General features: G+C 45.0%; 1 long non-coding RNA gene across 1 annotated transcript; it reads left to right on the top strand.

Moving 5' to 3' along the window:
- The first annotated feature begins 6054 nt into the window (after positions 1–6054).
- LOC144118591 (uncharacterized) lies at positions 6055–14418 on the top strand. Its single transcript, XR_013312061.1, has 3 exons — positions 6055–6177; positions 10440–10524; positions 14234–14418. It is a non-coding gene; the product is annotated as an uncharacterized LOC144118591 (long non-coding RNA).
- Positions 14419–16365: the final 1947 nt, after the last annotated feature.

The following is a 16365-nucleotide window of genomic DNA, read 5'->3' as shown; positions in this document are numbered from 1 at the left end:
AATCGTTTTCTGATCGAAATTATCACTGGTTTCTTTAGAGTTAAGACTTGTGGTAAGTATTGCAGATGTCGGAACAGTGAGGGAATATAAAACACTGGGAGTATGTTCTATGGAAGATATTACATTCCACATATTATATTCCATGAAGATATCCATCCTGAACTGGTATTCTGCTGGTACATTAACATTACTACGCAGGAGTTTAATATTCGTTTAATCTAATTCTTGTAGCATTATTTCAATTCATGTACACTGGATTATGGTAATGCACACTACGCAAAAATTTAGTAGGCTATAAAGATAAACGTAAATTGAAATATTGGACATTTTGCAAATGTATCCAACGTAGAACCACAGCAATCTTTAATAAATACGTATGGAGAAAATATATATTCACTACATTTGTCTTGGAGTATAGCTAATAGGCAGAGCAGATAAAGCTAGCAAATTTGGAAAAACACACAAAAAGTTCTTGTAATTAGGGAGGAAGAGCAGAATATTGAAACTCTAATTTCTGCACAGTAAACTACGGTGTGCACACACTCTAACTCTATATTCCTTCCCCCCCATACTCCTATTTGTACAATAATGCCGATATGTTACAGCTGCGTACTTGGCAGGTTAATGACATGCTTGTGAATAAAATTCTCCAATTACAATTTTATAATTTCTTTTTGAGTGTTTAAAGTTCTTAATTGTCACAACAGCACATATATTGGTTCATAGTGTTTTTAATGTATGAGAACTCTTCCTTTTCCTATCTGTTGCAGTTTTCTTTCATTGTTCTGCTGTACTGCAAATTGTGTTATTTAATGTGGAAGTTAGATATTTTTATAGAGTACCTCAATTTGAAATTTTTATACCTATATATATATATATATATATATATATATATATATATAAGGTATAAAAATAGGTATAAAAATTTCAAATTGAGGTACTCTATAAAAATATCTAAAAGAATAAATTATACATCCTTCTTTGTGTGTGGATGTGTGTCGCACAGAACCCAAGGTTATTTTGTTTTATTTTGAGTACGTTCATCTTCCACGAAGAATTTCGCATGAGATCAGGAACCATGTGAACTTTCAGCGTGTAAAAGTCAGAAATCTGCGTTTAAAAATCAGTGCAAATTGAATTGATTATTTGCGTAGTAATCTTCTTTTTAAAATCAATGACAATTCAATTTATTGCTTGCATAGTAATTAGTAATTATCTCCTACTGTGAGGTTGAGCAGAGGGTGGCATTATGCACGTATCACCATGGATGGCCAGTTGAAGGCAGGCAACATGTACTGCGTGTACTCGGAATATTCATGTACGTTCCTCTTCAAAAGCGGCGATGGCGACGTAGCCCCTACATAAGAGGGCAAGCACGGCTTGTTTTATAGCAAGCGACAAGCAAGTACCGCTAACTTCAGCCATGGGCCCGTTTGCGACTTTAAGATATGCCTTCCTGGTACTAATTGTTGTACATGAACTGTAAGTACCTCCAACTGTTTAAATTTAAAGCAAGGCATACTCTGCATGCCCCATTGCGACTTCTCTTATGCATGTTACTGGGTCCGCAACAACGTCGAAGTGGAGCAATTTTTCGAGCCTTCTCTCCGCTTCCCCACCGCTGCCAAAAAAATAAAATACGTTTGTCCAGAAAATGAATATTATCTCCTCAGGAGGATTAAAACCGACGCCAGTGCCTGGAGCATTCAAGGGTGTGCGTGACGTCTTAAGCAACTCGATCGTCCCTGCAAAGCAGCAAGCGTAGTTATTAAGTAGAGTTTTTCTGAGTGACAACAGTATGGGCCCAATTGCCGAGAATAAATAAAAGGGCCCCGAATACACATTAAATGAAGATAGCTCAACTTCTGCACAAACAAATCGTAGGACAAACATCTCAAATGATTACCGATGGAGGAGACGTACTGATGGCACCTTTTCAAAATATACCGATTGGAGAACCGTTAAGTTACGACATCGTTTGCTAGATGGCGTAAAATGCTTGCGGCTTCGATGGAGACACAGATTGTAACGGGAAGCTAACGCTAGACTTCTGTGAGGGGCGAAAGCTAATTATTGTGAATAGCGAAACTGAATGTGAGGGATAAATCACGTGGGAACTCCGTGACAAGCAAACGACCATTGACAAATGCCTAATGTATGATGATGCTAGGTTTTTATGGCCCATGGGCATCTAAGGCCAAAGAGCGCCAAACGCTGCCTAATGTCGCAGGAATCTATAGCAAGCTCTCATAATGGAAACAGACCAAGAGGGGGAGTATAGTCTGGAAAGTGACCATAAGCCTATTAGTCTACAGTTGGGAGCCTTGGTCAGAATAGAAGTGCAGTGAAGTCATAAAGAGAAAGCAAAATTGAATGACGAACAAATAGCCCTATTAGCGGCCGACATAGAAGAAGCAATAGAGAAACGTCCCATGACAAAGAGGGATAATAAGTGGTTAGAACTAATTTTCAGTACGAAAATAAAAAAATTAATTTGGCAAACCGCAGAAAAAAAGAGGAAGCTACGAAGCTGGAGGAAGCAGAAAATTAAGGAGGCCACCGAAAATCGATGGGTAGCTTCAAGTGAATATAGAGGGGCAAAGAAGGCGTAGTTATCTCTAGAGGTAATAGTCGAAATTGGGAATCTTGTCGACAAAAGAAACTAGAAGTCCAGGTTCTTTTCCTGGCTAATATAAAGCACTCCAGTCATCGCTGGATAGCTGAAGTTCCCAATCAATCTAAATTCGGGCCAAGGAAATACTGGAACCATATAAGCTGGCTGGGTAAAAAGAATCAAATAATGCAGGAACAGATTCAAGGTGCCGAGAGAAAATGTTTAGGAGACGACGCAGTGAACTACATTGCGTAAGTTATACCTGCGTCATTTAGGAGGAACGATGGGATAATCTCCGCAAATGAGGATGCAATGCAGGACAGCATAGCAGAAAGCAACCAATCTTAACTAGAAAAAGGCGAAAGCAAATATTCCTAAATGCACATCCGCAGGCTTAGAAAAATTCCAAGTAAGCTGATTAATGAAAGATAACATCTGTTATATACAGGCTGGCAATTCAGGCGGTGAAATAAAAAATGCAGCCACAGGTAGAAAGAAAAAACGTACTCGAATAACTTCAGGACGAGTACAGAAGGGGTAGGAGTTTAGATGGTAGCCTGGTCGTGCTTACCCAATGCACAGATATAGCTAAGGCGCATGTGTGTTTTTAGCCATGCTGGACATAAGCGGTCAAGGAACTCTTTGGAACATATTGAAAGAAGAAGGTATCGGACATGAGATAATTAATTTACGACAGGAAATATACACGTACAATATTCACACAGTGAAAGAAACTTCCGTTCAAAAAACCAGACAGCCTACAACAAAGACGATGAGCCGACTGGAAGTACAGCTCTTGTACCTTACCCATTCACTGTAGATGTGTAGCTGCTGATTCATTTAGACAAAGGACAGATAAACGGGACTTCATACATCGTTTTGCTTGTTATTTTACTTAGAGCACGGATTAATATTACTTTCTTTTGTTACTATATCTGCTGCTAGGCGATGACTTCGTAACAATACAGTGAATTAGAATATTGGGTAGTGTGCTCACTGCGCCGCGTCTCCATAGGCCGAGGTGAAGCCGCCGGTGTCGACATTGTTTAGTGTCCCTCTTGTCCACTAGGTTCCGCCGCCGTTCCGATTACTGTAGTCGCCGTGCCACAATTGGCGCGGTGACACGCTTGGGTGTGGCTTTTAAGAGCGTAACGTTTGAAGATTTAGTGGGGTCTGCTACCACCCTTAGATCACAGCGCCATCTGTGGCAGCAACTGCTCATCACGTTTCGAGATTTTGTGGGGTTTCACTACCACCATGAGATCACAGCGCCATCTGTGGCAGCAAATAGAAAACAGCACATCTCGTATTGAGATTCGTAGCGCCGTCTGCAGCGCATACACTCGTTCCCCCTATATATACTCCGACCACAAGGGGCACCCATCCGGGGACAGCTGTGTACCGAATTTAGTAGGCGAATAAAGTCCTACGGGTTTTGATATAGAAATAAAACCACAATTAAATACTAAGTAAACATTGTACACATGTAATCACTAATTGAAGCGTTACCATATTGCACCGCAAGCCGAAATCTAGGTCCACCTTGACTCCCCAAACGAAGCAAGTTCCGTTTGGGACGTATAGGGTGCCTCGATAGGGAAGCGCCGCTTTCAGGGTGAAGACACCGCTCTCGGCGGGGACATGTTGGGTCTCACTCTCCCGTTCGGCTGCATTGAGCGCAATGCGGCGGCGCGCCGTTTCGAAGAGAAAAATAAAGGTACCGCGTGGAATTCAGGAGATTTGGTATTCTACCGAAACAGAGTGGCACCAGAGATTGTTTGAACAGTGAATCAGAGGTAGTTGCTTTAAAGTATACTATCGCAGCTAATCTGCCGAAGAAGGCGGCGCCTTATGAACACTCGGTGCACTCATGCGTGTTGGTTTTCTTTTCCCGTCCCCCAGAGCAGAGTAGCAGGCCAGATATTTATTTTTCAGGCCAACCTCTCCGCCTTTTCTATCAATAACCCTCCCCTCTCTCTCTCTCTTCTGTAGCGTTCATTTTGCGCTGTGTTCCTTCATAAGAGCATTCTTACAACTTGCACAGCATATTACACTGCAATCTCTTGTCCGAATACTCTATATTTCGATTACTTTTACGACAATAAGGATTACTTATTTCGAGCTGCAGTTGCATATTCGCCAAACACAGACATTAAACCGCTTCTCGTTCGCAATGAAATCAATGCGAGAAGAAGCATTTTATGACTGCTAATTTCAGTAATTATTAGGATGAAAAGATAAGTTGTGCATCATATTCCTCCGTCCACAGCAGAAATTGTTCTAAAAAGCAAGCGTTTCGCGTGCCTTACCTCGGATATTTTGGGGTCAACTGTGTGTCCAGCCGTCTGGTTTCACCTGCGATGGGCAATTTTTTCGGCGCGCGCTGTCACGAGCAAAGCCAAATAGCTGGTGCACTTTAAGAGTGGGGGCAGGACACCTTGGAACACAACAGTCCCTCATAGCGTAAACGACTGGGCAAGTTGGTGAGACATGCTTAACTGAATAATGGCGCAGATCAAGTGACTGGACAGCAGGAGAGCACACACACAAGCGCCTTGTGTGTTTGTGCTGTCCTGCTGTCCTGTCACTTGATCTGCACCATTGCTCCGTTAAGCAAGTCCCTCATAGCTCTATCTCTGACTGCTGCATCACACAACACGAGCTCACTTCAAGGAAAAGGGCGTGGCCTGTTCTCGCCTCGGTTTTGCAAGTTTTGTGCGTTCTGCGCCGCCTTTCTTCCGACTAGAGGTACCTCGTTGTCGTTACGTGTCGCGGCCTTTCTTCTCCCGATTACAGCCGCCTCGGTACTCATCGCATGTTCGGCACCAGGCTGTCAGAAGTGGCATATTTTGTTGAACAGAACACAAGCACTTGCACTGATGACGTAGGCCAAGAAAGCTGAAAGGCGAGTATGAAAACCTGCTAGGCCCATCAGAATTTGCCGGGCGGCTTCTTCACAACCTGTTCACAAAGAAGTTTCCAAATAAGGCAGCCGTATTTTTTAGGTGCTCTTACGGCTAAGCGAGTCTGTGAAGCTCTCGTCGCAGCGTTTTGTTCAGTTTATTATTTGATTTATCTTGATGCCACTAAGGCGTTACTACCACCGCCATTTCTCTACTTCTTTGCGCCAGCTCACTACGAATATCGTGGCGCCAAACTTATCGTCTCTGCGTCAGTAAGCAAAGAAGCCGCGGCAGCGTGACGCGAACGAAAGGCAGCTTTTCCCCCAGCAATGCTTTACTTTCCTTCCTTTTCGTATCTCTTTTAAAGAAACCACAACTGGGGAAGAGGGCTCTTTTGATTACGTCATGCAGCCACGTCAGTAAAATTCGTCGCGAGTGTTTCTGGACGGCCATTTCTTATGGATTAGTTTTTTTGCCTCTTTTGATGACAGCAGCTGCAGGGATAAGAGCCCGCATCTTCCTGTGCGCTTTATTTCAAACGTGGTTTTACAACCAGCCCAGACTCTTAATGAGAGATATATGGCCTTCCCCGCCGACTATCGAGTGGGGCAACAAGCGAGCGTCTGTTGGCAACTGGAGCAGACGGTTCCGCGGAAGCGAGTAAGGCGGCCTGTGTTGCTCCGACTCCTCTTTGTTAGTTTAGCCTGGCAGTGACATTGGAATTCCAAATAAGCAGTTATCATGGGCTGATTTTTGAGGTCTCTTTGTGAATTAGTCGCTTTTGATGATGTTGTTAGTGTTTCGAAAGGAAAAATAAATCGTTTAGTTAAATTTGCTCTCGAATAAAGAGACTTAAGTCACTACGAATTAGGAAGACGTCGTCGCATCTCATCTTTAGTGCACGTGTAGTCAACACCATGCAAAGAGAAACGCAACCATCTGAATTATTTTGTTGCGGCACAAACCACTGAGAGAAGCAGTCCAGAAAATATGACCATTTGGTTTCATACTTGTCCTCAGCTTTTAAGAAAACTCCAGAGCAGTGAGGCGACAGATTACTTGGAAGAGAAATTTGACATTCATACGCGGAATTTTTCACATACGGTGCGCCAGAAAGACAAAGGAACTTCACAAAATGTTGGAAAAGTGGATGTTAACTACGGAAAAAATATTATTTGTCAGGTCATGAATGCTCCGCGCTGCTTGTATAGAAGAGGAACTTGGGGCTTTGCGAAAAGACTTTACCGTTCAAACCGACAAAAGCAGCATAATCCTATGTAATTCTGTGACCCTTATATAGTACATATTATCACTAACAAGGAACACCAAATAACTGCTGTCCTTTTAAAGTGCAGCCGTTGGCTGGGAAACACAGCCGTCCGTCATATCTTCTCCATTATCGTGTAGTCGGAGCGAGTGCATCATGCATAAAATACGCTCAAAACAGCAAGAACACTACTGCCACGAGTAAAACAAGTATCTACTGTCTATTTCCAGATGAGTAGAATTATTACAGTCGCCACGCGGCCGCACAGAAACCGTGCCAGACGCATAGCACACTGCACGCAACTGACGCGTGAGACCCAACATGCCGCTGCGAGGGGGAAACGGCGGCGTGGGGTAGTACAAAGGGTGTCCCCACCCTGAAAGCCGAGACGAGCGATCGCGGGGTCCCCGCCGCGGTGGCTCAGTGTTTAGGGCGCTCGTCTACTGATCCTGAGTTCCCGGGTTCGAACCCGACCGCGGCGGCTGCGTTTTTATGGAGGAAAAACGCTAAGGCGCCCGTGTGCTGTGCGATGTCAGTGCACGTTAAAGATCCCCAGGTGGTCGAAATTATTCCGGAGCCCTCCACTAACGGCACCTACTTCTGCCTTTCTTCTTTCACTCCCTCTTTTATCCCTTCCCTTACGGCGCGGTTCAGGTGTCCAACGATATATGAGACAGATACTGAGCCATTTCCTTTCCCCCAAAAGCAATTATTATTATTATTATTAGCATCGATATAGTTCTACACTAGGGACGTATAGTGCTCCTGTATATGCTCCCGCATGGGAGCATATACAGGAACACCAGGGACGTATCCTGAGGGGCGCAACCTGGCGGCGCAACTCGACAACGGGCAGACGTGCATCGTAATTTCACGGATAGATGGCGGTAGTCGTTGATCGCTCTGCTAGGTGGTAAAGTTTATTTACTTTTCCGAACCGCTCAGGGTTTTTCTTCACTGGCCCCGCTAGATGCGGAAAGACTTTCGTTTTACGCACCTCTAGTAAAGCTAACGCTCGTTACTCAACGTCTTCCAGACGGTGGCGGCCTTTTTTGGACGTTGTTGTGTGTTGTGCTTCCTTTGCGCTTCCTTTGAAGGATTCAATGGCGTGCTTAGATCACTATTCCGTCTCCCACGAACCTGCAATGCAAGGATGTAGCATCCTGGATAGATTGAGAGAGTGTGCCGTAAAGGAAAAAAAAAAATGCCAGGTCGCCTGCAGAACCACTGCTTCGCGCCGGGTTTCGATACCGGCTATGCATACAGGAAAGACGGCCCGAAGGTAGACCTCTTCAGCGTGCTGAGTTTTTAATTATAGTTTTATTATTCATAACAAACTTTAATGCCTTCCGCCATTCATCATGCCTTCTTTAATGACCTTCGGGCCCTGAGGCTATTTGAATATATAAATAGAAAATAAATAAATCGCAGTTTTTAATCATAGTAAACTGTCTTCCATTTTTGGCTTGGTGAAATGCATTTCTCAGAGAAACTGTGAAGATTCTATCTATATTGGCCTCCTTGCTTGGTACGGAAGATAAAGACGCTGCTGAGATATCTGAACTTCGCACGCCAGCAGGAACGATAGTGAAGTTTACGGTTGATCAGACTGGAGAGTGTCGTGTTCATAGTCAGCATGTAGCCAAAAGTGACTCACGACTAGTCTTTCACATCGCAGGCTATGTAGCACGACAATGTGTCGTAAAGGCAAAAACCTAACATAGGCATTGGCCTCTTAACTATATCAGCCACTGATGACAGTTTTCAACTTGCAAGGTACACAAAATACTGCGACAAGGTAGGATTCATCTACCCTTCCGCACAACTCTACGATTCTGTGCTGAAGCTTGAGAACCTTTTTACAGAATGCTGCAGCCAAAGCCAACTCCGTTCAGAGAGCATCTTTGCTGTGCTGGATGTGGTCAGGGCAAGGCTATGTAGAGAGGTCGGTTGCCATCTTCACGCAGAAGTTCTTTCCAAGTTAATCTTAAAATTTTACAACGTAGTCAGGCTTCACATTTTTTGTGAAAGGAGTGAACACTGATAGGCCCGGCATACGTGAACGGGCCAAACACTTGAAGCCGTAGCTGAACCACTGCGACACTTGAATTCTCGGTGCGCTTATCTCAAACAATATAAATAAATTTGCCTTTGCCCCATTTGAAGATGAAGGGCTTCGTGTACTGTTTAATTCCAAATTTTCAAAAGACGCGGATTCAATTCAGGCCACGACGGTCGAATTACGATGTAGGCGAAATTCTAGAGGACCGTGTACGGTGTCATGTCAGAGCGCCTTAAAGAAGCCCAGGAGGTCTGGATTTCTGGAGCCCTTCACTAAGGCGTCCCTCATAGCCTGGCACTCTTTGGGACGTTAAACCACCATAAAACATAATTTCAAATCTGCTGAACACGTTTAGGCTGATGCTATGGCAGAGGAGTTACAGAATGCAAGTTTAAGGTGTTGGGTGGGTACAAGCAATTCGAAAAGAGCGAGCGAGTCGCGAAATGAACTGCATGGTAGTGGAACGCCAGAGTTAAATCGGTGAGCATGTGTGAAATTGTACAGCCGCCATTAGCATTTATGTGGAGCGATATTTGGCTACCTTAAAATTGGGAATAAAGCGACACGTCGTAGTCGAAATGGTGTGCTCAAAGGATATGCTAGCGTTGGTCGGACGATGCGGAGCGTAGAGTCCGCAATTTCAGCTGATGAGTTCTTGGAATCGCGAAGTAGCGGCCGCTGCGCATCTGCGCTCCACGCGCTTGATTATGCCCTGTCTTCGCGCGAAAGAAAATATTATTAAACCTTCATCCGCTAATGTTGAATGACACACATGATGCAAACTAGTTTAGTCCGAGCAGGCACGATCTTTTGGCAGTAACACGGCATTTTATCCCTTATACGCCTGGACCGCTTTCCCTGCCTTCCTACAGCGAACACGACAGCAGCGCCGCCGCGGTGCCGCCGCCGTTGTGCGACAGCGGCGGCTTCACTCCAGCTCGGCCAGTGAGCACACTACCCCTTTCTAGTTCACTATGGTAACAATTCCACAGCGAATCTGGTACCTTATTGCTAGTGCGTTAGCATTTATAGTGCCCATTCCCACATTATGTGTGTTTTGTTTGTTAGTCAGAACCTTTCTTTGTAGCAGGCTGCCAAATTGAAGGCTACCGTGTTGAGGGTAACCTGCCCAGGTCGCGATGACGTCACAAGTTCACGTGACCTAGATGGCAGGTGGATATTAAACGATGAAAAGCAATGGCCACACAGCACTAACACACACAATTCGGATTTGGCCTAACTATGCAATGCCCCGCCGCGGTGGCTCAGTGGTTAGGGCGCTCGACTACTGATCCGGAGTTCCCGGGTTCGAACCCGACCGCGGCGGCTGCGTTTTTATGGAGGAAAAACGCTGAGGTGCCCGTGTGCTGTGCGATGTCAGTGCACATTAAAGATCCTCAGGTGGTCGAAATTATTCCGGAGCCCTCCACTACGGCACCTATTCTTCCTTTCTCTCACTCCCTCCTTTATCCCTTCCCTTACGGCGCGGTTCAGGTGTCTAAAGATATATGAGACAGATACTGCGCCATTTCCTTTCCCCCAAACCAATTATTATTATTATTAACTATGCACATCGACTGTCATTTTTTCTAGGACTTTATGCCTGAGCAATCCCCTGGTGCTATCACTTCAAGATAGCTCTAGCGAAGGACCTGAGTTGAAGAAATGTAATGCAACGGTACGTTTTCATTTTTGGTACGGTTTATTAAATGCCACATGGAAAGTGTTATCGTGTGGAACAAAAATTCGCATTGAGAGCGTTTGAATATAAGAAATGACAGTATTGATGCGCGAGTAACAGAAAAATTCATAGCTGAGGACTAAACAAAGAAACGAGTCTAATTTGTTTTGAAGGCTATAAGTGTGCTCAATTGTTCGGTACATAAAGTCGCATGGCAGAAATAATGAATTAAGGAATGAGTTTTACAGTGGCATGCAGTTTTGAAGCACAGTTGGTCGACTCGCCTCTACCGTGGGGCGAATTTATCCAGTAATAAATATGAACGCTTTGTAGCGACAATAATGTCCAAGAGCACTTCAGGTCCCGATATCCAGCCGGCAATAGTCTAATAAAATATAAACTTGCTTTCTTACGATTTTTTCCGACGTTTAGGGAAATGCCACAATGCAGAGTTGATTCGTGTTAAAGGAGCAATTACTCATTAGCATCCACCGAGGTGCAGCCATGCTGCTATAAATGAAAGCTTTAAAGCTTTCTCAGATGCTTTGTAGTTGAAAAATTCGTCCTAGTCTAGGTCTTGCGCCTATCTGGGGCAGTCGGTGTTCCAACTAAGCTAACCAGGACTGCTAACCGATAAAAGAGTAGACCGAAATAACCAATTTAGAAGAGGGAACGGTTTTAACCCCATATTTATGGAAATCCTTCAAGACGGAGACCGCGTTTTATAGACAAAAGGGGAATATCTCAAAAAGAAAACTGAGTATAAATTCATCCTCCTAAATATAAAAACGAAATATAAATTCATCATCTTAAATATGAAGATTGCACCTCACTAGAAGCAGCGAAACAAAAATACGCGGCGATATTGAGATAGCTCACAGACGGCAGAAAGCAAACAGCGAACCACGACATAACATGCAAGACGAGGGAAAAAAAAAGAGGGATAACTCCTGGTAACTAGCGCAACATGTCGGTTTTTGTTTCCTGCCCCATGTTTTCTAGTATTTGCATTCAGCAGGTTACATAACCGCATATCGTCAAAGGGAAAATTCACAACCTGGAAAAGGCAAATTTCTGTTGCGAGCGCCAGTTGATCTACATTCCTCCTCTCTTCCTGTCCCCGTCCGCACTACTGGCATTTTTTTTTTACACCGTGTGACATACTTGCTTCAATTCCACCTTTCTAAAGTAAGTCATTCTTGCGCAGTTTCGTAAGTCAGGGAGATGTTTCACCTTCACACATCCAGATGAATGAACAGTTACGTCTTTCAGGAAGGGCGTTAAGCTTATGCTGCCTTCTTTTTTTTAATGGCGAGAGCTTTCTTACTCCATAGTAAAAAAAATGTGTACTCTCAAGGCTTATAAAAAGGCTATAATAAACCAAAATAAAAGAGGTACAGCGGAGCGCAACGTCCTCAGAATAATTATGTCGGACATCGACTTTCATGTTTAATTAATGAACGAATTGAAAGTGTGACGTGGTTTTTTCGTCTGACTACGCCCACTGCAGGACAAAGACATCTCCCATGTCTCTCCAATTAACCCTCTCCTTTGCCAGCTGCGGTCACCACATCCCCGCAAACATCTTAATCTCATCCGCACACCTAACCTTCTGCCGCCTCCTGCTACGCTTGCCTTCTCTTGGAATCCACTCCGTTGCCCTCAAGGGCCAGCGGTTATCTTGCATTCGCAGTACATGTCCTGCCTAAGCCCGTTTCTTCCGCTTGATTTCGCCTAGGATGTCATTATAACGCGCGTTTGTTCCCTCACCAACTCTGCCCGCTTCGGGACTCTTAACGTTACACCAATCATTTTTCTTTCCATAGCTCGCTGCGTTGTCCTTAACTTAAGTGTAGAATAAACCAGAGCGGCATGTTAAAGATTCATAGTTGAAGCTGAAATGGAGTAAAAGTAGCGTGGCTTCTAGAAAGGGCTATACAAGATCAAGCGCCTACGATCAAAGCGGAGCGGCACAAGCGAGAAGCTGAGTGCGCGTTAGCAAGAAAGAGGCCACGTGGTTAAACATCCGGAGAGTAAAGCTTGGGAAACGTCGATAAACAATTGACGCGAAAGGAGGAAAAACGCGTGGGAAGACAGCAAATGATGGTAAGGAGATGCTGAATACCAGCGCGCTCTAAACGCTGGCTGCGGACGAGCCACGAGCTGAATTGGCGACGTATAGCTCGAACTCACCTGTTGCAGACAGACTCTCGATTTAAGAAAAATTCGGCTTCCTTCATTTGCTGTGCATCGCCTATCGATAAGCGAGCGGTTCATTCACTTTTCACCATGTGTCATTCCGTCCGTACCAGAAAGTTATTTTTGTGTAGTGCTGTTGCAATAATAGATGTCGTCACTATGCGGTACGGAACGTATGGAGCCCACAGTTATGAGTAAGGTATCTTGGTTAATCTTCGTTGGAAGACTTCAGCAGTTCGTAGGGTAAGAAAACTCATCTGAAAAAAAAAAGATAGGGAGAAAATGGGTGCGGTTTGGGGACACGTGGGTGCAAAGGCGAAGGTGTGGGCATACCAGTTATTACGTATGTTGGGATAGGTGTGTGAACTACCACACAAACAATATTTTGATTGAGGGTTACTAGAGTTCGCTGCATATTTATGGGCTTCGGTTAATAGCAGCGCGCTTGGAAAAGAGCACGTGACGTGTCCGCACTGTGAAATAGGGCGCGATTCTGCTGGTAAACAGTGACATCCCTTTCGTCACACCAGTAGTGAACAAACGCCAGTTGTGCCTCTAGCGGTGACTTCCGCCACTAGGCGTTGTTTCTGTCTCCCATTGGTTGTAATTTTAGTTCTTTTGAGACCAAACAGTGGAAAAATTTTACTTCAAGTCTGATCTTGGTAGCAACTTGTAGCAGGTTGAGCGTAATGGGACAGTCAGGCGCAATACTGCCGCAGCACTGTCGTCAGAACGTTTGCGATTTCTAAACAAAACAGATCATCTAATTATGTAATAATGGTAATTTTGGAACCACCTAGCTGGTTATGAGATTTCCTTTCTGGCTCAGGTCGGTCAGATCTCGCTTAAAGCTCTTTGCAGGCTGCTGTCAGACCAAAACGAATACTAAGCTGTTGTCTGCCGAGAGATGTCAAACTCGATCAGCTTAAATAAAGGCCTTCCTTTAGAAGTATTACACCATTCAGTGATAGAATAAAACTGCGAAATAAAAAGTTGTCTTCTAACCGTATAACGGAGCATCGTCGTGCATTTTGAAGTAAAGTTACGTCACCGCTTTTTTTTTTAGTAATCATACACCCAGTGACAGGTGTGCTCACATAGACAAAAATTTGCCGAATGTGGATTCGTGGAAACAACATTATTTGGGGCAAGTCATAAAAAGCAGGTCAGGGAATATCGTCCAAGCAAAATGTAACGTCTGTACCCTAGTACAAATACTAACCCACTGGTTCCCCAGTCAAAGCAAGAATAAATTATTTTCCTTCAGTCCTCATCCCGTAAACTTTTCTGCATGTATGCACAGTCTGTAAACCTGTTCTGAACTGACTGGTGGTGAGAAGGATCTAAGTGAGCACATCATGTTCAGGGTGGTTACTATGCAGAGCCGATATTTCGCTACCTATCGGGTGTTTGAATGTATGCTTACGTAAAATTATTACACATGTTGAGCTGTTCGCGCCACTGCTCCTGTCATTGTGCCTCACTCGTCTATCTTCCTTGCCTTTAGTGCTCTAAAGAGACGAACTGGACTTGTTCTTCCGACGAGTGCGTTTGCGCATACACTGGAGAAAATGATTCTGGGATCTGCTTTGACGCGAGCTCATTCAGTGAAAGTTACGAAGACTACGAGGGAATGAATGAATCGGCCACACCTCCGGAAGTGCTGCTAACAAAGAGGAAATAAAGCCTGAAGTGTTTTCTGCTCAAAAAGTATCTGAATTTTTAAACAACTGTCTGTGTTAATTTAAAGCCGAGCTGTGGAGTATACGGATCAGTAGTAGAGAAAAAATAGAAATTTACAGGACGACCCGGCTTCTGTTTCGACAAATATGCGAAATGAGTTGGATTTGTCCTCCCTGATTACTTTGATTTTTGCTCTAATGAATACCTTTACTCTAAATCAAGGCTTCTAGCACGCGACGGAATTTTTGATGACGGCGAATTTTTATGCTGCAAGGGCATCTGCGGCCAAAGAGCGCTATGCCGTAAGGTATTTTCGTTTGCTCAAGGTGGGGTCAAAGACCCAGTTCCAAAGCACTTCACCCTGATTAAACCGAGCACTAGGCCACGGGAAACTTTTACCTTTTCTATCATCGGAGGGTGCCTGCGGAACCGGGGATGGAACCCTGAAACTCCCCCATGCAAGGCGGATGTTGAAACATTAGGGCACAGCTGCGGTTGCGACAGACATTTTCTGGAAGCCGAAGTTGAGTGGAAGGGGTTGGTGCATGATGGGTAGTGCTTCTGTAGAGCGAGGGTGGAGTTGGGATGTAGGTAGAGGGTGCGAGAGTGCTTCTGGAGGCCAGTAGATTTACCAGCTGTGTCATTGGATTCACCTCCACCGTCGCTTCTTCTAAAGGAAAACCTTCTGGAAGGGGGGGGGGGGGGGGTTGGCAGATGTGTAGTGCGTGGCGCTCTTCTGAAAGGTAGAGCTGGGTGGGTGGTGAATGGGACCTCTAGAGGGCGAAGGTGAGCAAGGGCGTGGCGGGAGGGTGTATACAAGGTGAATCCAAGACCACATCCTCTCTAGCTTGAGGGTGGGGTATGGAGGACAGGTAGGTGGTCATTAGGGAGGCTGAAAAATACCCTCTGCGAGCCTACCACAGAAGTCGGCATTTACACAGAAGAAATTAGCCCTGCTTTCGCAGTAGAAGAAAGGCTACAAACAAAACGGGGAATGATCACTCCATTATCAACTCAACTTTCTACAAGAATCGATAACAGCGCCCATAGAGTGCGCCATATACCATGCAAAATGCTGCCATAAATGATTCGTACAAAGGTACCATAAGCAGCGTACTAGAGAACGTTATGGCCGGGTTGAAAAGAATGCTTTCCCTGTTTAGAAAAAAATCGGTCCGAAAGCAGTCGTACAGTTTACAGTTCATGGGGGCTTAATGTCTCAAAGCGGCTCAGGGTATTAGTGACGCCGTTGTGAAGGGCTCAGAAAATTTCTACCACCTTGGGTTCTTTATCGTACAGTGATAAATGCACACTACACGGTCCTCTAGAATTTTGCCTGCATCGAAATTCGACCACCATGGCCGGGATCGAACCCGCGTCTTTCGGGTCAGCAGCCAAGCGCCATAACCACTGAGACATCGAAAGCACCTATACGTTCTCCAACCCCGTACATCTCACCATACATTTCAGGCAATGATATTTAAGAGCTTTTCTACCGCGGTACCACCCAAACACTGGTATAAGGGTGCTTCGAAGTATTCATTAATTTCTATCGCGAAACTCCGCTAACAACATATGAATGCTTTCGCTAAACTCTCGTGTAGCGGGGCCAACGACACGGTTCCACGAGCGCCAATCATCCATGAAGTAGTTCGTGACACCACCTTAGTTTGGTGCCGAATTTTGTGGGGAGAGCTACACTACGCTAACCAGTCGAGCATTTCGCCGTGGGCCTGGGAGGCGGACAGTGCTCATGTGCGAAAACAGAGAGGAACAGCAGAAGAACTATTTTCCACCGATGTAGGAGGCCTCCTACTCCCCGCCCTTGAAACGCAGGCTCCAGCAGCAGGTGCGCGGCGCATGACGTCAGAGTTCGCTGCCGCCGCGCCGACCCGAATACGCCCGCCGGCGCCGTACGTGAATGCGCATGCGCGGCAACCGGAGCCTTAAGGGCAG

Source organism: Amblyomma americanum, chromosome 2 (assembly GCF_052857255.1).
Source record: "Amblyomma americanum isolate KBUSLIRL-KWMA chromosome 2, ASM5285725v1, whole genome shotgun sequence".
Classification (NCBI taxonomy): Eukaryota; Metazoa; Arthropoda; class Arachnida; order Ixodida; family Ixodidae; genus Amblyomma; species Amblyomma americanum.
Note: the sequence above shows the minus strand (reverse complement) of the source record. Positions and strands in the feature narration are given on the sequence as shown.